The 23,973-nt window shown below is 44.1% G+C and overlaps 1 non-coding gene across 1 annotated transcript; it reads left to right on the top strand.

Annotated features, from left to right (window-relative positions):
* Positions 1-4,268: 4,268 nt before the first annotated feature.
* Positions 4,269-4,411, top strand: LOC127187262 (small nucleolar RNA SNORA48). Its single transcript, XR_007830423.1, has one exon. It is a non-coding gene; the product is annotated as a small nucleolar RNA SNORA48 (small nucleolar RNA).
* The last annotated feature ends 19,562 nt before the right edge of the window (positions 4,412-23,973 follow it).

Below are 23,973 nucleotides of genomic sequence, written 5' to 3'. Positions count from 1 at the left end.
TCTCTCTCTCTCTCTCTCTCTCTCTCTCTCTCTCTCTCTCTCTGAGTGCCTGTTAACCTAAACTTTCTGACTTTACCTACTGTTATTTTCCTTGGAGCCTTTCTTATCCCCCAGCATAAATACTTAGCCCCAATATAGTAGTGACTGCCCACTGCATTAGACAGCTCCCTTTTGCTGTGACAAAATATCTGACAGAATCAACTTACAAGTAAGAAAGTTTAATTTTTAGCTCACTGCTCCAGAGGTCTCAGCCCACAGACATTTGGCCCTGCTGCTTTGGACCTCTGATAGCACAGGGGCAGGAGCACATGGTATAGGAGACTGCTGCTCAGGAAGGAAAGAGGAAGAGCCCAAAAGCCCAGTGTCCTTCAGAGTTATACCCCAGTGACACAGCATTCGCCTACTAGTCCTGCCGCACGTGGGTTTCACTGCCTCTCAATAGCCTCACAGTCTGGAGACCATCAACCTTTGGGATACACTTATTCAAACGTTAGCCCTGTCAATCATCATTGCCAGCCTGCTGTTCTGCGTTTTCATTAGACTACGAGCTTTTGTGAGCAGGTCTGTGTGGCGGTCATGGCTATGTTTCCAGATTCCAGCACTTAGAGACATCCCACAAGAGAATGAAAGCTCGGCTCTGTGCTTGGGTATCCCCATGCCTGAACTGTATGAAGTCACTCTTAGTGAGAGACAGACATTACCACGGATGAGACTGGTTAAGTTAGGAACTGAAATCCTATGCAAGCGTACTGGACTGATAAAAGGAACTTCAACCCTGAGAGGCTGGTTCAGGTGTCTAACACTGAAGGCACTCTGTCTTCCATCAGAAATTTAGGACAGTAAGTCAAGTATTTATGGTCTCTCCTCCTTCTCCTCCTCCTCTTCTTCCCCCTCCCTACCCCCCAACTTATCGTCCTCTTTAAATTTCCTAAAAGCATAAGTAAGACAATCCCCAGGCATGAGCGAGGATCACAGAGTGGCTGGGCATCATAATAAAAACTTAAATGTAGCCAACATTTGATTTCTCTATTCCTTTTGGAAGAGGCACTGCCAGCGTCCTGGCATAGCTAAATGGCACAATATTAACTCAGATAACAAACCTTTAAGCTCCAAGATTCTTGAAAAAAATGGTACAAAGGAAATGAAATGTTCTCAGTATTAATTGAATTAGTTTGTTATCTATGTACAGTTAATTTTGGCTATTTAAATGCCATATTGATACAAACATTACTCTTGCCTCATTAAATTACTGGTAAATTGCTGTAACCACTGACTAACCCTCTAAGTTTGTATTATATACATGATATTTAAAACTGCATTTTGACATCTTTAAGCAATGAGTTATCTTCGCTCTTTTTGCATGGTTCATTTTGAGAAACACCATCCTCTGCCCTAGAATGCACTCATTCAGTGTGTGGTGGACCCTCCGCCTAGATGGATTCGCCTAACTGACTCTGCCTACTGGGAGAAAATGTTTCTACTGTATTATTCACTCATTTACCCACTCAAACATTACTGTTACTTGAAAATGGTTTTATGTGAGGATCCAGTCAACTGGTCCCTGCTTGACTCTAGAGCAGCATTGTGGGTTGGGGCTTTCTGTAATCTTAAAAATATGCCCTGTATTGCAGAAAGAGGCCTGGATACACAGATATGCAGGAAAGAGGTTGGGCTGCAGGAGCTGGCTAACTTTGGAGGTAAGTTGTTACCCTGACAATTAAAGCAACAACTTCAAACTTTATTTAGATTACTCTTTTGTTTTGTTTTGTTTTGTTTTGTTTTGATTTGTTGTTTGTTTAGTTTTTTTTTTATTAATTTATTCTTGTTACATCTCAATGGTTATCCCATCCCTTGTATCCTCCCATTCTTCCCTCCCTCCCATTTTCCCCTTATTCCTCTTCCCTATGACTGTTCCTGAGGGGGATTTCCTACCCCTGTATATGCTCATAGGGTATCAAGTCTCTTGGTTACCTGCTATCCTTCCACTGAGTGCCACCAGGTCTCCCCCTCCAGGGGACATGGTCAAATATGAGGCACTAGAGTTCATGATTGTACTCCCCACCCTGCCCTGCCCTGCCCCACCCCTGCCTTTGATTCGGGTACCTACAAGGAAGCACAACCCTTTTCCTTGATCTCCCTCATGGTCATTGTGAGAATCAAAGGTGATGCTGTACTCCAGTCAGTGAGCAAATAGGATTGTGTCTATATTGTGCCCTGAAGAGCCAGCTGCTGTAGATGTTGGGGGACATTAGAATAAGACTGGTCCCTGCTCGGTGGTCAAAAGCATCTTCCTGAGTTATCTTGGTAGAAACCTTGTTCATTTCCAGAGTCCCATATGCAATGGCTTCTGTGAGTCATTGAGTGGCCAGTATACTTCAGCGACAAGGGCACCCATGTGTGGACACAACACGCATTTCTTACAGAGATGATTCTGACAAAGTACAGCCTCTCCTCGGCCCTCACCCTCAATCAGCAACACAAGATAGGATTGTCGCCTGAGATTACTGAAAAAAATAAAAAACATGTTGAGATCTTACCAGGATGCCAAAGTCATAAAGCAATGACACAGCTATGGCATGTCTGCCTCCTTTTAGGTCCTTGTCAAGAGGCTTGGCACACAGATTTGCTTCCAGGCATGTGCTCCGACCACAGGGCTCATGGCATGGTGCCCTCACACAGCCACACAGCCTAGCGCTGAGCAGAGAATTTCACCAAAAATAAACCAGAGGGACAAAAAGAAGGCTGGCACGGGCAAAGTTGGAAGAAGCAGAGCAGACTCCTGCAGCATCGATGCCTGGTCCCCTCAGCACTTTGAGTCATAGCACTCACGCCCAGCCAGTGGAACTAATTGCCTGACAAAAAGACAGACTAGCAACTTCAGCTCTGAAATTAAAATCACTTCGACCACGTCCTGATCTCTTTACAAACAGATTATAGGCAAATCAATTTTGCTCATCCAGGGTTTGCACGCCTGTTAATTTCTTGCCGGCTCTTTGTCAAGATCCAGAGGACAAATGGTCGGGAGAAGGACAGTGTCTGAGATAAAAGCATGAATGTTATAGCCAACAGCGCATGAGAGTATCCTGAGACTGAAGTACAAATCCTCTTTCCTGCTGATCCATAAACCCCTGTCAGAAACACAAAGAGCGTCTGACGTGAGCCCTGAGATTTCTCGCTGGCAACTAAAACAAGAAGGCTCTATTAACTCTGGTTCCTTTTATTTTCTTGAGTTTTCTTCTCCATCCCTGTGGCAACTGGAAGTGAAGTAAAAAGAGAGAGGCTTCCTTGTGGTGTAGGGCGTTATTACCAACAGCCCAGAGAGAGGCTTCCTTGTGGTGTAGGGCGTTATTACCAACAGCCCAGAGACAGAAGGGGGGTGTATTTTAATGGTGGTTGGTAGCACACCCCCACGTGTGTGCCACCAGAACAAAGGCAACTTGCTGGAGACAGGAACACGGGATCATTCGGAGTCTAAGGAACTATACGAGCAAAGGTCATTCAGCTCACCTCTAGGGACCGACCGGCAGCTGTTCTAAGAACCCGGGCAAGATTTTCAAAATACCATGAACTTAGTTGCTTTATTCTGGAAGAATAAACTCAGAGACCTCTGTGATCTGAAGGCACATGATCCTATACATTAGGCACAAACTATTGGGTTTGGAAGGCTTTTGAGACAGAGTTCCTCTGTGTAATCTTGTCTGTCCTGGATTCACTTTGTAGACTCACTTTGTAGGGCTCAAACTTAGAGATCCACCTGCCTCTGCCTCCCTGAGTGCTGGGATTACAAGCATGAGCCACCATACCTGGCTCAGCTTTAGGTTTTTCAAAAAAGAATGTAAACTGTTTTATATTAGATATTTGAGATTATTGGGGGGATATATTGAGCTAAGTAAATTGTATTTTGAAAGCAATCTCATCCGTGTATTTTTTTTCACTTTTTTTGTGTGTGTGTATGTGTGTGTGTGTGTGTGTGTGTGTGTGTGTGATGAAGATTGGGTCCAGGGCCTTATACAGGCTAGGCAAGTGCTCTACCACTGAGCGGCACTACCTCTGAGCTACAACTCAAACCCTGTTTATTTTGTTGAATGTAGCAACTAGAAATTCTAAAGTCACATAAGTAACTCACATCTGTAGCTACATTATAGTCCTGTTGGCTAGCACTGTTCTGTCACGTTAAGAACCATTTATTTCAAGAATGTAGTATAACAGTCACCTAGACTATTCTAATGAAATATCTGAGCTTAAGAAGCAGCATGCAACCCTCCCTCTTCTCCAGCAATGGGCAAAGAGACACCTTGTTGGTGGCGGTGTTCTTATATCAGTCAGAGGCAAAGCAGATGGCAGTCCTTTGTTCATCCTAGCTTGATGCCTAGCTTGGTGGCCAAAGCTGTCTTATGCCTAGGACCCATAAAAATCATAGCCAAATCAAATCCAGGGAACAGAGGAGGAGAAAAACAGACACCTGCAGACCACCATGCCACCCCTAGACCTGGCCTCCAGAGCATAGCACAGGAGAGTCATAGACACCTGCTTGTCTCCCTGGCATGCAGCACTGATAGAGCATATCACCCAGGGGCCTGCCAGCAGTGTGGGCAGCCTGCAGTGGGAGCCACAGTGCATGAGTGTGTCGTGTTCAGATGGGAGAGAAAGAGAAGTAAAGAAGCTTCAGCATTATGAAGAGAAATGGAAATAGAGACTCGAGGGTACAGATGAGCAGCCTGCTGTGAGTGGCAGCCCTGCCACCGGGGGCCATCACGAGGTCCCAGCCCAAGCTGAGTCTGTGGCTACTATGTGGTGGCAGGATCAAGCCACCAGGAGCAACATAGATGTTGGGTGGGGAGGGGGTGGTTGTGTATAACTGGCCCCGCCCCTCACTGGATGGGGCATTCCACCAGTGGCAGCACTCAGGAGAGGTGGACAAGCACCTCACCCAGGCAACACAGTGGAGCTGGTCCTAGAGGAAAGAGTGTGTGTGAGGCAGCCCCAAGGACATGAGTGTAGGAAAGCTGACCCTGCCACTTGCCTGCCATGAGGTGACACAGTTACAAAAGTGATATCTCACCCCTACTCCCACCCCCACCCCTTGCTACAGCAGTTGGGAAAGCTGTCCACAGGGTCATGAGCTTAGGAAAGCAAGTCCTGCTCCTCACCAACTGCAACACTTGGGAGAGCAGACCCTGTAATCTCACCTGGACAGCAGAGCTGAGCTGACCCAGGTGGCTAGAGAGGGGTTTGCAGGGCAGGTTAGACAATCCAGAGGTAGAGAGCTGACCAGCCCCCACTCCTTTGCTGTGAGGTGATGTGGGTGCAGGAGTGATACCCTGCACACATTGCCCCTCACAGGCTGCAGCAGTCAGGAGAACTGACAGGGGGCAGGAAGGGGTCATGAGAGCTGGTGAGCTGGCCCTACCCCTTACCAGCTGCAGCACTCACGAGAGGGCCTGGAAAATACAGTGGAGCTGGCCGTCATGGCAAAAGCATGGCCCCAAGGGTGTGAGAGCAGGAGGGCTATCCCAACCCCTCACAGGCTGTGTTCTCAAATGATGGAAGGGATGAGTAAGTCCCGCTGGGCCTCAGCCTTTTTATGAAAACACCAGGCCTCTTTGAGAGCAAAATTCATGGTCCCCTCTCACAAGGCTCCACCCCACCCCACTCCTTATGACCTGTTTGGAAATTCTGGAGGACTCAGCCATTTAGTCCGTAGCACAGGGAACAACGGGAGACAGTGGGAACGTAGAGCTACCTGGGAAAGAGAGAATTGTTTGATCAGAATCTGTCAGTCAATGTAGAAGGCTAAAAGGTATTGTGTAAATACTTATCCTTTTAAATTATCTCATATTTATACCAATGAAGATACAAGAGACATAAACTGAGGTAAAAACCCTGGTAGTTCAGCGAGCTAACTTAATTTTCTGAACTATATACAAAATATGTTGGGGTCCGGAACTCACTGATGATAACTCCTCTCACTCAAGTAGTGTGCAAACAGTAAAGAGCATTTATTCTGCAGAGAACCCCAGCATGCTGCGGTCTCAAAACGGCGACGACCCTGGTCAAAGGCACGTGGACCTTTTTATAGGGAACTAGGGGACTTCTAAGAGTGTGTACTATCTTCTAATTTGATTGGGTGGACTAAGGAGCCATCACAGGGGGCATAAACTGATAGCCTCAGATCTTTCCCAGGGAACAGGAGCATGGGCCCAACTGGGATTGGCTGATGCCGGGCAGCATCTGTACACAACATCTCTTATAAGCCTTTTAGCAATATCCAACCCTCTCAATATATATTTACAAGCCTGATACTGCAGCAAACTGCTAGCTCTTTAGAAATTTCCTTCTATGTCCTTTGACCTTTCCCTTGAGCTCTTCCAAACCCTAGAGGGCTCCTTAGTGCTCTTTCCTAGATTACAGATTTGCTTGTGTCCTGCCAGCAGCTTCTCTGTTGCTCCTGCAGGCCCAGAGAGAAAACCCTTACATCTTACCCAAAGTTCCTCCCAGGAGGGCTTTTCCAAGCCAAAAGAGAGAGAGCTCCTAAAGGACCAATTCTATCTCAGAAGGCTCTAGCTCTTCTCCAACACCCCTGGCCTACTGGACCACGTCCCTGTCATGGGGGTAGGGAGCTCCGAGCCAAGTCAGTAAGGCTGAACCATTTTACCTTTACGGTGGGGCAACTCAAGACCACCCAGTTGATTTTTGCCTTGGGTCATAGAGCAAAGAGGACAGACCTCTCCCAAGCAACTTGCCTTAAAGGAGGCAGGAACTTTCCATTCTTTAGCTTTCTTATCTACGGAGGCTTTTAGAGGCACACCCAACCTGCATCTCTTCAGGACACACCTAACTGCATCTGACATCTATTTCCTGCAATGGTGTTGTGCACACATATAAGCACTGGAGAAGCCAGGAAAGTTAAACACACAGCTTGCCTCTTGAATGGAATAAGGCGCATAGCTGTTCCTCCTGGCACTCCAGAAAGGGATGTAGTTTTACAATCTGGTGATCCTTTGCTGTCTGGTAAGGCAGGCTCTGCATGTATCTCCCAGAATTTATGCTTTACTTATCCCAGACCCTTTCCTCTTAAATCTTGGGTATTGCTTGTAGGCCATAAAAGCCATCTTTATGACTGATGTTGCATGTGCTTCACAACGGCCTAAGTGACTTCTATGTTATCTTAAGACAACAACACAAGTGCTTGAGGTAGGGGCTGAAGAGACAGCTCACTGGTTAAGAGCGTGGACTGCTTCTGCAGAGGACCTAAGTTTGATTCCCCGCATCTGGAGGTCAGGGTGAGAGTTGAGGGCAATGGCAATATTCTGTAATATTTTAGAAATCCACTGGACAATCCTGACCAACACCTCACCTGGGTGCTTCTCGTGGCTGGTGCTGGAGTTTTTTGTTAGTCTGTGGCTCTTAGAGAGAGCATTGCCAGCACAGATGAGAACTTTTAATTCAGGTAGCTGCATGATGGTATTTTCCTCATGACTGTGGCAGGCTTCACCCTCCTTCTGCGCTAATCTCCCTTTGCCCTCCCCAGTTAACGCTCCCCTTTTTCCACTTTCCCTTTAAACTACTCTATCCTGCCAGGTCCTCTCTATCTAAGCATCATTTTTAAGGTGCTCCCTTGCCCCAAAGGGCAACTGGTGAAAGTTCTGTATTCTGCAGAAGAAATTTTTTGTCCCTATAAACGTCTTGTTTCAAGAAGCCTGCCAACTGAATCCCCCCACCTATGTTTTTTAGCCCGTGAGCATAGTTAGCAGAGGAGCCCATCGATCAAACAGTAGCTGACTGGCTGAAAAGTCACACTTGGATTTGCCTGGTGCTGCTATTCCCTGGGTGTTAAGTGCAGTGTGAATTATTCATCTGCCCTTGGCAGGTGCGGGAGAGTTAAATGGATCACCAGCATTCACGACTAGCTGCTCACACTCATGAAGCCTAACTGGCTGCAGTGGGTGGTAGGGCTAAGGAGCCTCAAAAGGAAGGGATGCCGGGTGCTGTGCGATGGACTTAGACTTTCCCAGACCTGTGACTGTTTTTCTCTGACACATGACATGTGTTTTTCAACTACACCCTTGCCTTCGTGCTATTTTTTTGTAAATCACGGTCGGTGTGGAAGAGGAGAAGCCTAAACAGAAAGGAACACAATCAATGGTCTTATTGTCAACCAACTAAGCACTCAGAGTCCCAGGGAAAAAAAGTTTACTTAGCATTTGCTTCAAGTTTGTTCTTGTTTTTTAAGTGTTTTTACATTAATCACGCAATTGTCTCAGTCAGGGTGGCATCCCCAGTCTCTTCAGGACATCATCAGGCAAAGGAGCTTGCCTTTTTATCTTTTAAGGAGAATTCCCTCCTCTCATTATCTCCATCTTTCTTACCACTCCAGAGTTTAGGCCCCTCCCACCCATTCATCTGCCTTTGCATGTGTTGCCTCCCCCATGTCTTAACTTCACTGGGAATTATACAAATCCTCTGGCTTCTCTGGGCTTCCTGAATGTACAGTTTAACCCCTCAGTGTGGTAAAGCACAAGAGAAATCTTTGTGGATAAAGGATCTTAATGACAAAAGCCCCTTTAGCCTTGTGATCTAGGTCCACACATCTGCAATTTGCTTTGCTAAGATTACCTGCCTCCACAATGTCACATTCCAAGGCTTCACCCATCTCTGTACCATTTGCACACCAGTGACAGAATCATTTGGGGATAAAATTGAAGAGAGAAATCTTCATCTAAGGCTCAAGTCTGCCGAGTCACTAACATTCTGAGCATCGTCCCTCAGCCAAGAGAACATCTTTTTTCAGAGAAGTGGGCAGAGTGAGAGGCTCAGGTCACAGAGAAAGCAGCGGAGGAATAGAAGCAGCCGCCTTTCCAACTTCTAGTTGGGTCTTCTCAGCATCTCTTTCCTGCCATGGCCTTCAATGAAGAGGCGATGATGTTGGACCCTCACGCCCAACTCGGGAAGGGGGTCACCGTGAGAGACCACACGAGGCACAACGCACTGATGCAAAAGCAAAGGTTTATTGCTGACGCGCCAGGGTCCCTCAGCACTCGAGAGGCCAAGGACCCCCAGTGACTGTTACAGGCTAGTTTTAAAGGCTAAAACCGCAAAGCAGGTGGGGTTGCTTATCCAGTTAGACCATATGGACATTAGGACATCTGGCGTTGGGAGACCTCTTGTGGGGACTCTGGTGTGGGTCCCTAGGGCGGTTACTGGAAACCATATGGGACCTCTGATATTTGGGAGCTCGCATGTAGCTATTCTGGGAACTAGGGTGGAACTCCTGAGGCTAGCAGTAACAAGAACTGGGAAAAGCCTCTGGGTAGGCAGGGCAAACAAGCGTCTTACATTTTATAATTTTACAGTTTCTCAATGAAAGAAACAGAGCAGCTGAGACAGATGTCACACTCCTTTAATCTCAGCACTCAGGGCAAAATCAGGTGAATCTCTGAGAGCTTCAAGACAGCCTGCACTACTTATGGAGTTTGAGGCCAGTCAGGGATACATAGTCCATGTCTCAAAATAAAATAGCATTAAAAGTAAAAATAAAAATTATTCTGCATCCTCAGTGCAGTAGGCAATGTTTGTATCTCATAAAAAGAGAGAAAGAAAATTGGGAGTGTAGACTATTAAAAGGTGAAACAAAAGATAAAGACAAAATTAACTTACTTTAAGTGGCCATCGCCTTGCCCTTTCTCATCCCCAGGGGCAAAAAAAAAAAAAAAAAAAAAAAAAAAAATGGAGACTAGAAACAAAAGGAAGATTAAAGATTACTGTGAAAATTAAAGTACATGGTATTGGTATATCTAAAGATGATGAAAATAATTTTCAGAAGAAAACATGTTGGTAGGAGGAGACAGATTCTCAAGGGCTGGAAGAAGCCGCCTTTGAAGTGACCTAAGCATAAATCATCTATCCAAGGCTCAGGCATAAAGGGCCATGAGCTGCAAACCACCGCTGGGATTACACTCAGCTTCACAGGTCACACGCTCACCGAGGAGAGGAGGGCTTCACGGTCAAGAGCTTTCCATAAAGAAACCGTGTTTGAAAATCAGCTTAACAAAATTTATCAAAACACTCAAAGAAGTAAATTAAGGAATAAACCAAAAATAAAAATAAAAACAAAGCGTCAAGGCAGGAATCCAAGAGTTTAGAGTGGTGTTCTTTGAAATTCGGAGACGGGCTTCTACTGGGGAGCAGAACCAGGAAATGATAACTGTGGTGGCGTGAATGATAGACGTCACCATAGTGACGGGCATTTGAATACTTGGTCCCCAGTTAGTAGCGCCGTTTGGATAGGATAGCAAGTGTGGCCTTTCTGGAGTAAGTAGGGTCTCTCACTGGGGAACACTTTGAGAGCCTGAACACTTGCGTCATTTCCGTTTTGTCCCCTCTGCTTCCTGCTCGTGGTCCAAGGCGAGCACCCTCAGCTTCCAGCTCCTGCCGCGGTGCCATCAGTCCGCCATGTGAACACTGGAAACATGAGGCCAAGGAAACTCTCCTGTAAGTTGCCTTAGTCATGGTGTCCTATCACAGCAACGGAGAAGTCACTAAGACAGACATATTAGATGCTTGCTCACAGAAATACAAGAAATTGTCTTATGCAATTGTGGGGATGCTTAATCCAGTACAAGATCCACAGGGTAGTGATCTGGACAGGGTAATTTGTGGCAACTGTTCAGAGTTTCTGCCCCCTTGTCTTTTCTCACTTCATCTCCCCTCCCTCCCTTTTCCCCTTTCATTCTCTTCCTCTACCGTCCTTTCTCTGTCAGAAATCTTATCTCACATTTCAAAGCGTATTTACTTTGTATTTCTTGTACTTTAATCATACACTCTCAATTTCTACTCTCACTCATATTTTCCAGGTTTTTATTTACAAACTAATGAAGACATACAGTTATTCGCGTGCATGTTGCACCTCCACGTAGGAGAATGGTGATTACAGCTTCACACTTGTTAAACATGTACTGAAATGTTAGAGTATGCAAACAGGGGACCCTGGACTTCAGACCCGTTCGCATCACTGAAGTTCTACTGCAGTCTCGGAAGAAAAATAACAACAGTAACAAGTTAATCTGCCTCTTCCAAGAGCGATAAGAGACTCAACATCCTTCTTTATGTTGAAGAAAGCAAAACTAAGGGAAATTACTAATTATTATGAAACGCATACACAATTTTAGACCAGAAAAGTAGAGAGAATGAAAGAAACAAGTGATTCAGTCCTGTGTAGGTAGAAAAAGAGTGAACAACCTAGGTCATTGGTCCAGGCATTCACTCACTAAGTTTTGCTGAGTGAGTAAAGGCCTTGCAAGCTTGATAACCTGAGTTCAACTCCTACAACTCAAACATGGAATGAGACAACCAATTCCACAGAACTGTCTTCTGACCCCCATACATGGCCAGGACTACATGTATGCCTTCCTACAAGAGACATATCACACACACACAATGATTTGTTTTAAATTTTGAATAGTTAATCTAGTCTATGAACCCAGGCTCCATCTTTCCCAAAACACTCACTGACTCCAAGATTTCGGTGTGTAAAATATACATGACCCAGAGGGATCCATACTAGCTACCACAGACATAAGTCTTCAACTCAAGCCTTCTTCACTTCTCAAAGATATCTCACAAGAGCCATTGGTTGCTTTTTCATTTTTCATTTTTAAAAACTCAGAAGCCAAGAAATGAGAAAATATACAGATCATTGACATATTTTCCCATTTCCTGATCCAGTACTTTAAGAAAAAGATATAGAACTTTGAAACTTGAAAAGCACAAGAGATGAGAAAAAAGGGAAGTTAAATGACTCTGAGAAGACGATAGGGCTGGCCTCAGAAAGAAACTGGCCAGAGCACCAACCCCACTACTAGTCCACACACTAAGCAAAGGTGTCTCGTTCGCCATGTCCCTGAAAGGCCATCGTGCCCCGACAGACTGCACACCCACTGTTTCTATTCTTTGTTCCAGACACTGAGCAACTGAATAGCCTGGTTCCTGCTCTGTTGGAGTCTACAGTGCAAGAAGAAAGGCATTTTCTGCAATGTTTGCACAAAGGAATATTGCTCACTTGAGCCTCACTTCTGCTTTTATTATTTTGCTTTAAGATAATAAATGAAGTGCTTCCAAGGGATAATTCTGTAAACACTTTCATTCCCTTGGGGTGTTTCAAGGACATCAAATGAAGCCTGCTTTGTCCAGAGGGCCTGGGCCTATGGAGTCTGGCTGCTCTTAAGAGGTCACAACCCCAAAGCAAGGAACAGCAAGTGTACCCTTCCACATGCTTCACACCCAGCCCTACTGTCTCCTCCAAGCATCCTGCAGGAGACCCAGGATACCAGGGGAGGATTTTCTCCCATCTGTCACCTTTCCCACTGAGCTGCTGGAAGAATGATCAGATAGTAAATAGTAAAGTCAAGTTAGTTGGTTTCTGTTTTGTTTTGTTCACAAAAAGTCAATTGTGTTGCCCTTTTGCATCTTATTCCTCTTACTTGTAATTTGGCCTGTGAGACCAGATTCAAAGATGTCCTCAGGAGCCTGGCAGATAAGCAGAAAATGGAAGGGCAGCTTTGGTATAAAACAGTAGAGTGTGTTTAGGGTCTGACTAGCCCCTCTCACTGGCTCCTGGTTCCCTCTCCTTCATGGATCTCAGTGGCCCTTGCTTGCTTCGGCTTCCAGATGCAGCAGAAGGAATGCCGTCTGACTCCTTGACAGTAGCACTAACGGATTTTGTAGCCTATAGACATTGTAGCCTGTATACTTTGTCCCTTCTTGAAAGCCCCGGAGCTGCCAGGCAGAGAAATCAGGCATCTGTGCAAAGAGCCAGGCTACAGGGAGCTTAGATCTCATCCAGCAGAGGGAGACTCTATGGCCTAGTACGTGAAAAAAAACCGCCTTGAAACTTTACAGCTGAGCGCAGACACAGATGGAGCAGGTCCACCAGCTGAGCCCAGTCAACCAGCAAGAGCTACTCAGATCATGGAATCCTCATTGTTTTTAATTTTTCAGGCAGTGTTTCACTATAGCCCTGACTGACCTGAAACTCACTGTGTAGACCAAGCTGGCCTTGACCTCACAGATAATCTGCCTGTTTTTTCCTCCTAAGTGCCACAATTAAAGGCATTTACCTCCATGTCTGATTGGTTTAAGCCTCTATGTCAGTTTGCATTGTGCTAGACAATAGACCCAGTTGTGCAGGCCAGGCCTTTCAGACAGATGTTTAACTGGAACTTAGCCAACTACTGCGGGACACTTGGAACTGGAGCTCAGTTTCCAGGCAGGCTGTTTTGAGTGGCCTCTGCGGGCTGTTCTCTAACAGCAGAGCCCAAGCTCAGATGAGCGATCTGGCCTCTTACCTAACAGAGTCTAAGCCCAGCAAGGCTGAGGGTCATTTCAAGGTCATGCTGCCATGTAGTAGCCAAAATGGGGTTTAAATTTGAGGTTTATGATTAATACAAACTCCCAGGCAAAAATAATAGCACCAGATGGAATGATTGGCAAATTCTTAGGCAAAGCACAGTGTGAGATAGTGTAGGGACTGTAGATCTTAAGAGCAGACCCCAAGCAAAAGCTTTGTGCTCTCCGTGTATCCCTTTATGACTTCTTTGGGCCTGCATCTCATGTAGAAACTTCTGAGGCTGAATTACACAAGTTCTTTCTAACTTCTAAAAGCACTCCAGAGATATTAATAAGAAAGGAGCCTATATGTAAGACTTTCCCCTGTTTTCTGACACTCCCAGGAGAATTTTCCAAATTGACATTGGAGTTGAGAATTGCCTCCACTGTGAAAACCAGGCTGGAGATTCCACAGAAGAAAGTGTCTGCCAGGCCACCCTGCCTAGAAACCACCTAGACTCCCACAGCAAGTGTTACAACCACACGCTGGGACAGGTGGGCAGTTGGTGAGGCCCACAAGCCCAGAAAATGAGAAGAGTGGACTGCAAGACCTGTGTCTAAAATCAGGCATGAGCCTTACCTTGTCCCAGGCCCTGAAAACACCAGTTGCTCCTGCTGAGGAGGGAAGGATGCTTGATGCTTCCCTTAACATCCTTTGTTCCCAAAATAGAATAAACATCAAAATGCTTTTGGGGTGAGCAGTGGGTGTACCTGACTTCTAGGGAAAACACAAGCAGTGGACTTGCAAACTCGTCCCACGCTGACCCCACCTCATCCTATTTCTTTCAGGCATTCATATTTCTGTTTCCCAGCTGAGCAATTCTTCACGACCTGTCAAAGCAAAATCGTGTTGCCTCACTTCACTCGCCCTGCCTGAGAATCACCCCATGAAAACCGTTAGCTTGCAAACCGCAGAAGCAGTTGATGTATTATCAATGTCGTGTGTGTGTGTGGTGATAGGAGGAGATGTGTCAGGCCGAAACCCCAGCTAGATAACAACCCCATAGGCAAAGCGGGATGCCACAGGGAGGTCCTGGTTCAGCAGAAACTGGGAAACACTGAAGCTGATACAGTTGGGGGTACTGGAGGTTCAGCAACTTGAAGTGATGAAGAACAAAGGAAAAAAAACTCATTTGAGAGAAACATGAGATTGTGCTGGGGGTCAGCGAAAAACAAGAGCTGTCATGCCAGGTTGAGCAAGGCAATCTGAGCGGGAAGCGGGTTTGGATTCTGACTCTGAGGCTGTGAGTGCCACATATAAAGGCCCCTTCCCTGAATCATCTTAGATTATAGTGTCCGCTTACTAGAGTGTAAGCTCCATAAAAGGCATAGATGATTTATTTTTTTGCTGATTTTTTTTCAAAGTGTATCTCCTCCACTCTAGACCAGTAAATATCAAAGAAATAATATTGGATACAGACCTGAAGCATGTAGCAGGCTAAAAATGGAAGGAACACAGTGTCCTCTTGTCTCACCCGTAGAATTTTTTAACAATTTAGGAATAAGTTGAAGAGTAACAACATGCAATTCCTTCTAGTGACTGAAATTTAAATGCAAATATATTTTTAGAAGATAAATCTGTGCTGGTTAGTTTTATGTCAACTTGACACAAGCTATAGTCACCTGACAGGAGAGAACCTTGATTAAGAAGATGTCTCCATAATATTGGGCTGTAGGAAAGCCTGTAAAGAACTTTCTCAGCTAGTGGTTACTGGTAGAGGTCCCATCTCACCATGAGTGGTACCACCCATGAGCTGACGGTCCTGGGTGTTATAAGAAAGCAGGCTGAGAAAGCCATGGAGAGCAAGCCAGTAAGCAGCACCCCTCCATGGCCTGTGCAACAGCTCCTGCCTCCAGGTTCCTGCCTTGTTTAGAGTTCCTGTCTTCCTCAAATAATGGACAGTGATGTGGAAGTATGAGCCAAATAAATACTTTTCTCTTCGAGTTGCTTTTGGTCATGACATTTCATCGCAGCAATAGTAACCCTAAGTAGGACGGTGTCCAGCTTGCTATAAAAACTCTGAAGGCTTTAGTCTTCGTTTGGTTTTCCTGGCAGGACATTAAACACTTGCCTTAATGGTGGGTGAGGGATTGAGGAATATGAAACAAAGGAGTAGTAGTGGTGGTGGTGGCAGTAGTAGTAATAAGAGAGTGGAACATTGAGGTCATTGTCATGGGCATTTGAGCTCAAGGGCATAGGGGACCTTCAGAGAAATACTCTGCATGCTCCCAGAACTGTCTGCCTAAGGAACAGGAAGACAAAGAGTCCAGTCTCTGGCTTCTGGTCTTCTTAGTTGCCCACAGTATTAATATAATTACCTAAGAAGATTAACATCCTCCCGTCACCCAACACACACACACAAACAAAGCAGTTATGAGATACATTTAATGTCGTGACCCTACAAGTGTTCCTTGAAGGAAAGGGGCTCTGGGACAGAATAATTAAAGTTATCTGGTGATGAAAGTAAACACCAGTGCAAGGTAGATGTGCATCCATGAAGGTTGCCATCAAAATCACATGCATCTGGGAACTGTGATGCAAGACATACAAAGGAATCTGCTGAGGCTGTTCATCATATGACTCCTCTTTCCCCATCACTCAGACTTTTCTTCTTCTAAGTACAACAGCCCCAACTTACTTGTTCTAGCTCTGTCAGGTACATTTTAATATTCTTTGTAGTTTTATATTATTTATATTTAGCTTGACGGTTACAGGTTCTCAGGGAGGGGTAGAGGGGCTCTTTCACCTCCAGTAAACAATGCCTGGGGATATAATGGTGTTATCACCGTGCAGAGGGTTGAGGGTGCAGACACTGCTTAGCATCTGACACTGCGTCAGATGATCTTCTACAGCAAGAAGTTATCTGGTTCATAATATTAGCAACTCTAAAGTTGAAAATCCAATGTTAGAACAACACTGAAGGACAAATAATATCAGAAAATCATGGTAACAGGTGCACCCGTTTAAATGCCTCAATCCTGTAACCCCGGGCAGCTATGGCAACAAAATCTCAGAATTCTTTGGTCTGTCATCAGTGCCCTAAGTGGGATGGATAGACAATTTATTCATGTCTCCCAAGTAATGTCACACAACAGGTGAATTGTGTTGTGTCAACATGGCCAGCTCCTGATTTACCCTATATGACTTCAGTTTAGAATTGGACAAAAGCAGGGTATATGTGAAATTCAGAAGGCAGAAATGAAAGCTTTATCACCACTCTGTGAAGGTCTTCCATCTGTTTTTTGCCTTCTTCCCAGATGATGCCCACTTCTGACCCACAGAGACTACCAAGGACCTGGCTAAGGGTAAGCAGAGGAGCTGGCCTAACAGAAGTCCTGACTCCCATTGGTCTTTCTACAAACTCATTGATATGGAGGACAGCCAAAGGTGCTTAGATGGTCACATTTCCTGTTCATAATTTCTCCACTTACTCCAAAAGCTCACTTATGTCTCTCTCCACATCACTACGGAAGGCCTAATACCTATCATAAACTTTTTTCCTACCAATCTCACTGAGAGTCTTTCATTCTGTATAAACCTTTATTGAAAAGTTTATCCATATCAAAAGAGACTGCAGGATGATAGAAGGGGAGATGATGGGAATCCAGACTAGGTTCTTTGATGTGGCTGCATTTAAGAGTATCACCAGCTATGTTCCCGTTAATAAGATGTACATTGCTAGCCCAAGGTACAGAGTGGCAAAATAATTACCAAAAGTATTGTCTGTAGTCACCTGAAGTCAAGTCTTTATGGAAGATAAGGCTCTGAGCACCATTCTAGAAAAGTCTGGTGAAAATATATTCTGAGGGCTATGGGTCTTGTTACTTGCTTTTAATAGAGATAAAGTATTTGAAATAAAAGACCTTGGATCAGTGAGTAAAGCACTTTCCTCATAAGTGTGGAGATGTGAGTTTGGGTCCCCAGAACTCATGGAAAGTTGGCTGCAGTAGACACCTATAATCTCAGTACTCACAGTTGCCAAGATGGAGGGTGGAGCCGTGATGGCATTGACAAAAAAGATAGAAGGTAAGGACACCCAAGGTTGTCCCCTAATCTATACATTTATGCTATGGTACGTATGTGCCTACAGCCATACACACACACACACACACACACACACACACACACACACGCACACACACGCATGCACGCACACACGTGCACGCACTTAAAACAAAAGAATAAGAAGATGAGCTTGGGGCTTTACAGGTCTGCATAGGTACTCAGGAAAACGTCATGACTGCTCAGAATGATGCTATGTCTCTTACATCCACAGGGTCCCAGAGTTGAAATCCTGTAGGCAGGTGCCTTCCTGCAATACCAGCAGAGTCCATAGCTTAAAGTAGAGCTACATAGAGCACCATTTCTTCAAAGCTGTAATATCCTTGCTATGGAGGAAAAATGCAAATGAGAGTGGCTACTCTGACTAACAGACTTCGTAGTTCATATAAGTTGGGTTGTTTGTTTGTTTGTTTGTTTGTTTTTGAGACAGGGTTTCTCTGTGTAACAGTTCTGGCTATCCTAGACTCACTTTGTAGACCAGGCTGGCCTCGAACTCAGAGATCAGCCTGCCTCTGCCTCCTGAGTGCTGAGATTAAAGGTATGCACCACCACATCCTGCTAGTTTTTTTTGTTTTTTGTTTTTGCCACGGACCAGCTGAGTCGGGGAAAGGTCCCTGGGAACGGGAGTTCTTGGAGCGTCGGTGTACCCGAGATAAGGTGTTGACAAACAGAAGCCACTCAGGTTTGAGTTTCCATCATCTGAGTGTATTTTTCAAGCAAGCAGTCTATGGTTATATACATTTTTTTTCTTCTGAAACAGGAAGGGGGGGTTGTCGTGGTTACAGTTTCCATGGTGTAGGTTCAAAAGAGTCAGTAAGCAATCGAGCATACACGGTACGGGTACAGATAGTTTTGTCATAATTTGAATTATAACTTTCAATGGAGCAGTATGAGGTAATGCACAGTAACAAACGTCATCATTCTTAAGCAGTTGGCTTGGTCTCAGTACACAGATGTATTCCTCGTCAATGGTCAGCGTTCTCTTACTAATTATTTTGTCCAGCACCTGGTGCTGAGGTCACAGGAATCAAGATAGTTTTTGAAACACTCAGCTTCTTGGTAAATGTCACAAGATAGTAGCAAATGGCTAATTCTTAGCTATGTTTCTTTGATAAATGGAGAAGACCAGCAGAACTTGACGATGAACTTTAAGCTTGAATGGTCCCTGGCTGGAGGCCTATGTTAGCAACGTCTCATAGCAACATGCATACCTGAAAAGGTCCTGAACTGGGACTGAATGACAGAGAATTGCCAGCACACTGAGAGAAGGAAAACCCTGTAATCAGATTTCTCCTGTCAGGAACATCAACCCCAATCCAGGAGACTCTCCGCTTTTCGGAGGTCTTAGACTCAGGCCTGTGTAGTACTTGTCACACAGACTCTACTGGAGGGATGACTTGTTTTTAATTGTATGTATATGTGCCCTAAGGATGTGTGTCACATGCATACAAGTACCCATGGAGGCCAGAAGAGGGCATCAGATCCTCTGGAACTAAAATTACAAGCAGTTGTGAGCTCTGGGGGCTAGGAACCAACCTCTGGGTTCTCTGCCAGGGCAGCAAGTGCTCTTAACTGCTAAGACATCTGTACTGCCCCCATACAAGGAGTTTTCATTGTTATGTTTATATAGCAACTTTGAATTTAATGTTTCTATAATGCATCTTGCCTGAGGGAGACGATGCACCAGCAAACACTGTCAACTGTTGTGTTAAATTGGAAGCTGAAACCTTTCCCTCAGCCTTTTATGTTCCTTATGCTCAGTGAACCAATAGTGAGACCTGATAGGCTGATTCTCACGGGGCTGCAGCAGCTTGGATTCCCCACCATCTGGCTTTCAGGCGAGTCTCACCTAATGGGAGATACTAATAGAAAAAAATTTTTTAAAGTGAGAGGAGGGACATGGGGTTATTACCTGACTCCCTACTTGACAATGGAGTCCTTTGCAGAAATGTTTTATCGGTGCCTATATCCTGGTGTGTTTCGAGCTTTCCTGTAGCAGTTTCGGCATTTTGCATTCTAAATTAGTTTTTGATTTGTTTCGAATCTGTGTTTATGCAGAGACAGACAGACAGACAGACAGACTGAGGTTTTTCATTCCTCAGTGGTGGCAATCTAGTTACCCCAGTATCATTTGTAAAGATGTTGTCTTCTCTCTAATTTATGTTTTTGATGCATTTGTTTACAATTAGGTGGCTATAACTTGGTGGGTTTACTTCTGGGTCCTCTTATTTTATTCCTGTAGTCTACATGTCTACTTTTGTGCTAGTACCATGTCCCTATGGTCATAGCTCTGTAATATAATTTGAGACCAGGTATTATGATTCTGCCAGCAATGGTCTTTCTGCTGAGGCTTTCTTGTGAATTTTAGGATTGCTTATTTTCCAGTTCTGTGAAGAATGTTATAGTATTGTTAGGGCCTTTTAAGTGTAGAATTGTGTCATCCAAATAGGAATAAATGTTCTTCTTCTTTCCCTGCCAGTAATATTTTTGTTTCTTTCTTGTCTTATTGCTGTAGCTAAGACTTCAAGCCCAATGCTGAGTAAGTGGGCGAAGTGGACGCTCTTGCTTCATTCCAGACTTCCCTCCTCGTATACTATTGGCCATCGGTTAGTCATGTGTGGCCTGCGTTATCTGGAAGTTTGTTCTCTATAGTCCTTGTTTCTTTGGGTCTTTTATCATGTAGGAATGTTGAACTTTGTTGAAGGTCTTTCCTCCTTGATTGAGATGGTCATGTGATTTCTCTTCTTAAGTCTATCTGTGTGTCCTATCATGCTTACTGACTTGGGTATGTTGAACACTTCTTGCATCTAAGGAATTTAATGACCTTGGCCATGTTGTATAACCTTTTTAGTGTGTTTATATTTGTTTACCAGACTTTCATGAGAATTTTTATTCCATTTATAAGGAGAAGTGGTGTATAGCTTTCTTTCTTTCTCTGTTGTGTCCTTATCTGGCTTTAATATTGGGATAATGTTGGATTCTTAGAACTGCTTAGTCATTTTCTACTTTACAGGGTGGTTACAGGAGCACTGGGGTAAGTGACTTCATGACAAAGTTAAAGGAGCACTACTACAGTCTATGAGGTAGGCAAAGGAGCACTACTACAGTCTATGTAATAGGCAGAGGAGCACTACTACAGTCTATGTGGTAGGCAGAGGAGCGCTACTGCAGTCTATGAAGTAGGCAAAGGAGCACTACTACAGTCTATGTGGTAGGCAGAGGAGCACTACTGCAGTCTATGTGATAGGCAGAGGAGCACTACTACAGTCTATGTGATAGGCAGAGGAGCACTACTACAGTCTATGTGGTAGGCAGAGGAGCACTACTGCAGTCTATGAAGTAGGCAAAGGAGCACTACTACAGTCTATGTGGTAGGCAGAGAAGCACTGGTGTAGTCTATGTGGTAGGCAGAGGAGCACTGGTGTAGTCTATGTGGTAGGCAGAGGAGCACTGGTGTAATCTATGTGGTAGGCAGAGGAGCACTGGTGTAGTCTATGTGGTAGGCAGAGGAGCACTGGTGTAGCTCTTCTTTAAAGGTTTGGTAGAACTTGGTAGTGTGTCTATCCAGTTCTGGGCTTTTCTTTGTTGGGAGATTTATTACTATTGCTTCAATTTTAAGTTGTTTATATCTTCTTGATTTGATTTTGGTAAGCCATGTGTGCCTGTGAAATCATCCATTTCTTTTAGATTTTCCAATGTTTGTGGACTGTACATTTTCAAAATATTCCCTAATTATTTTCTATATTTCATAAGTGACATTTCATTTTTCATTTCTATCCTTATAAACTTGGGTATATTTTTTTCTTTTGGTTAAATGACTAGGAATTTGTTCATCTTGTTTTTTAAAAACACAATTCTTTCAGTAACTTTATGACTTGTTCTTTTAGTCTCTGTCTCACTAGTTTTTTTTTGTTTGTTTGTTTGTTTGTTTTGTCGTTTACTGATTTATGGTTGTTCTTGTTATGCTAGAACCTTGAGATAATCACTGTCTGCTTTTCACTCTCTTCATAAAAATTCTTCTAAATTTCTGCTGAGGGTTTTTTTTTCCAAGTTTCTGAGATAACATCTGTAATTTTCAAGAACTCTGGCTGGCTGGCTGGATTTTATTTCTGTTTCTTTTTGTTTATTCTCACCCGATGGCATCTGAATCCTTATTTCACAGATAGAAAATATCCGTTCATTTTTCTCACAGTGGTAATGGAAGGTTAGAGTGTTTGCCTGCCCCCTTTTCTTTCTCTCTGGGTGAATTTTGAGGTTTATTATTTTGTTTCAGTTTTTGCCTCCCATAGTCAAGGCTTTCTGAAAAATTCTGAATGACCTCGCTTTACCAGTTCTTAAGGTGGATAAGCACAAATGAAGCGTGACCCTGCTGACAGCGTAATTCCATGATCAAGGTGTGTAGCTGTGAGGTAATGAGCTTCTTGTTGTTTGACACGTGTGTGCTTGCCTGCTTGCTTTCAGTGGGATGTGCATTGTTGGCTGTGGTCTTCCTGGAAGATCATGAGACCAGTTAACATCCCCAGCAGAGCCTGGAGCGCTGTCTCGGCCTCTTCTCTTTAGCGGGCAGAACACCCAGACGAGATTTCTCCTTCCTCAGTGAAGCTTGACCTCTAAGTGCTTGCTGGGAAGGGACCAAAACTCCAAGACTCTAAGAGCAAGTGTTTCTCCGCCCTTGGCAGGACCCACCTGCACTGTGGTTGCAGAGAATAAGCCTCTAATCTTTTTCTGAATTAGACAGAATTAAAGAAGAGGAAGCTGAGCTTCAACTGCCTCAATAAGATTCAAATTATCTTTCTTTTTAGTCCTTTTTTTTTAACTGTATTTTCTTAATGTATCTTTTTGCCTTCATAAAATGTACTTTTACAGATGTCACAGAAATGTTTCAGACAGGAAACATGACAAACACATGCACACAATTCAGCCAGAAAATCACCCTCAGCGCTTTGGGTTTTGTTTTTTTCCTGTCATTTTCCTACCATAATCTTGTCTTAGGCTTCATGCAGAAAAATAAAGGCTGACAAAAATCCATCATTAATATTTTCTAAATATAAGTCATATTTATCGAGGGTGCAATGATATTTTCAAAGAGGACATTTTATTTAGACTCAGTGATAGATTGTTTATAAGTGAAAAAATAAATGAAGAATTAGGACATAGTGCCAAGATTTCTAGTTGTGTTATTAGGGAAATGTGTTATCATTTACAGAGGTAAGGAAATGGGGAGAGAAACAGATGGGGTGGGATCACTAACAGATGGTTCTGTTGGGTTTAAACATATTGAAACTAAAATGATGGGAAACAACCAAATGGAGATGTTACAAGGACAATCAGAAGAGCATTAATGGAGCATAGAGAAGGTGAAAGCTGGCTGTGTAGACATGGGAATAGACTCTATTAGAGTCTACAGGGTTGATTGCTTAGAAAGCATAGTAGAATAGAGGCCTAGAATTTGATCATATCAAAGGAAAAAATAATCTGTTTAGAAATGGGAAACAATTAAAACTGTGTAGCAGTGTAAAATAACTATGTGGAAGGTTGGGCAGCCACTGGGCTAGAGAGTGGCTGAGTCCAGGATTGGAAGTCATAAAGGTTTGCTTTAGACACTCTGGGATCTGGACAGTATGCAGATCCATAGCATCAGAACACTAGGGGAAAGGACAGGAGGAGGCTGAATCCAGCAAGTCCATGTTGGAGCAGTGGTCAAGAACTGATGCATTGGGGCCTGGAGAAAACTGACCGCTCTTCCAGAAGTCATGAGTTCAATTCCCAGCACCATCTGTAATGAGATCTGGTGCCCTCTGCTGGCAAACAGGCAGAATGCTATATACATAATAAATAAATTAGTATTTTTTTAAGAAAAGAACTGATGAGTTGTGGCTGAAGAGATGATTCAGCAGTTAAGATCACTGGCTGCTCTTCAGTGGACCCAAGTTTAATTCCCAGAACCCACATGAAGGCCTGTAGCTCCAGTCCTAGAAAATCTAATGTTGTCAGGCATCAGATACACACGTGATGCACAGATATTCATGCAGGCAAAACATCTACAGACATGGAAATACAAATTAAAGATCTAATAGATTTCCTATCAGTGCCCTGGAAGAGAAAAGAAGTACAGAAGTTGGAGGGGATTTCAACAGGAAGATACTGGGCAAAATTGGCTTATGATGAGTCATTGCTGCAGCTGGACCTCCTAACAGCTTCCTTCTCTGCAAGTATGCCTCAAGTCTAGCTCTGCACTGAGAGGCGACTTCTTACATAAAGGCAATGTAAAGTGTTCAACAAGAATGCTCTGTGGCCCATAAAGTCATTCTTGGTTTGTGTCCTAGAAAGCAGTCACAGCTGAGTATATATATATGCAAGCCAGGCATGGTGGCACACGCCTTTGATCCCAGAACTTGAGAGACAGAGGCAGGAGGATCGCTGTGAGTTCGAGGCCAGCCTGGTCTACACAGAGAGTTCAGGACAGCGAGGGCTACACAGAGAAACCCTGTCTCGAAACCCCCCCCCCAAAAAAAAGAGTGTAACAT

This window comes from Acomys russatus, chromosome 3 (assembly GCF_903995435.1).
Source record: "Acomys russatus chromosome 3, mAcoRus1.1, whole genome shotgun sequence".
Classification (NCBI taxonomy): domain Eukaryota; kingdom Metazoa; phylum Chordata; class Mammalia; order Rodentia; family Muridae; genus Acomys; species Acomys russatus.
The sequence above is the reverse complement of the archived record's forward strand: the minus strand, read 5'-3'. Positions and strand labels throughout refer to the sequence as shown.